This window comes from Glycine soja, chromosome 16, assembly GCF_004193775.1.
Source record: "Glycine soja cultivar W05 chromosome 16, ASM419377v2, whole genome shotgun sequence".
NCBI lineage: Eukaryota > Viridiplantae > Streptophyta > Magnoliopsida > Fabales > Fabaceae > Glycine > Glycine soja.
In genome coordinates this window covers 27,278,281-27,279,922 of record NC_041017.1, presented here as the reverse complement: position 1 = coordinate 27,279,922, position 1,642 = coordinate 27,278,281, and the positions used below count along the sequence as shown (strand labels likewise).

Sequence of the window (1,642 nt, the reverse complement as noted above, 5' to 3'; positions counted from 1 at the left end):
ATGTGGTGTTTAAATTATAAAAGTGGATGAAATATTTTTTTAATAAGATAAAGATTATTATTATCATTTATTAAGAAGAGCATAAGATTGTTCTGTCGCTTACTATTTAAAACTTTCTGTATTTAAAGTTGTTAAAATTTATCTTATTTTCTTCTATTGTTTTTAACGTTGGTTAAATCTCATCTATAAAAAAAATTGATAATTTATCGAAGAAAAGGAAAAAAAAGAGTAAAAGATAAAAACTTTCGTCCTTACTCCCTAACCACCAGTTTCAAAAAGTTGTTGCACAAGTTGAATGAATAAATTAAGATTTATTGTATCATCTATATACTCTTAATAAAAAAGAATTTTCTGAAAATTCCTAAAATACCTCTGTTTAAGATTGTCTAAGATTGTGACAGCTCTTCATTTCCTTAATTTTTTGGTCTTTTAACCCTTTCATTTTCCAGTCTCCTGCTTTGCTTCTTACATGTGTCTGATTTTTCAGACTCCACTTGCTCACCTGTTTTGCTTTTTTTTTTCAACAGTAACACGTGTTTTGCTTTTTTTCCAAAACAACAACACGTCTTCTCTTTCTTAAAGCACTAAAACAGCTTTTAATTCCTTCATTTCACACTTTCGTGCACTTTCTCCCCCCTATTTTGTTACCCTCTTGAGTTTCTTCCTCATTCACTGAACTTTTTGTGAATATTTTTGCATTTTTATCGTATTATGTTTGCCAAGTTTTTGTTTTTGTTTTGTTTTAACGTGTTTGTGAGTTTTCTAACATTTTTCCCTTCCTTAATGGTGTTTTATTTTGTCTGCAGAACAAGATGCAGGGTATCAGGCGCATGGATGCTGCCCTGGACGCAATGCGTCCACTTGGATTTAGGACACAACTGATTCTACGAACGGTTAATGAGCTTCTCGATGTTGGTTAAGTCTTTTCTTAATTCATTGTGATTTTAAGTTAATTTCTGTTGTTAGGGATTGAGGGACCAAAAAGCCTAGGTTTGCATACTCTATATGATTGTCGTGCATGCACTATTTATGATGCAATGTTCTATGGAAATTGGATTAAGTGTGTGGATTTGGGCAAAGTTTTTGGTTAGAATCGCGTGTTTGATGAGCTTATGTTTACCTTATTATTTTTATACCATAGGGTGGAGGGAAAAAAAACTAGTCAATACTAAAGGCATGTTAAGGGCTGCAGGTATGGTATCAATCTGGCTAAAGGTATTCTGGAACATCACTCGAAAGGGATCCTAGATTTTGACAAACCAAGGAAATTGCTCGTAGATTTTCGAATTGGCAAGCTCATCACAGGTAATATACATAGGTTGCAGGTTTCTAATTAGCATTTTAGGATAACTTTTTTTTTCCCATTTTTGATTAATTAAAATCATTCAGATTGATAATTCACATTTTCTGATCATGTTCATTAGGACATTTATTGGTTGCAGGTTATGTGTTTGATCAAATGTCAAGATGATATTTTTGGGTATATTTTCTTATTTCTTATTGGTATATTTGAGAGGTCTGAGTGTATATGCTTTCTTCTCTACATCACGGGTCTTCTCTTTTTGTTTGTTTTATAAATACTTCTATGGGATATTGTGAACAGCAGGGAACACTCCAAATGTAGCATACGACCATTGATAGG

General features: G+C 32.3%; 1 long non-coding RNA gene across 1 annotated transcript in view; it reads left to right on the top strand.

Moving 5' to 3' along the window:
- Positions 1 to 490: 490 nt before the first annotated feature.
- LOC114389224 overlaps positions 491 to 1,642 on the top strand; it is a 1,861-nt gene continuing 709 nt past the window's right edge. The window contains exon 1 of the long non-coding RNA XR_003661725.1: positions 491 to 1,480. This is a non-coding gene — a long non-coding RNA (uncharacterized LOC114389224). The remainder of the gene's footprint in view (positions 1,481 to 1,642) is intronic.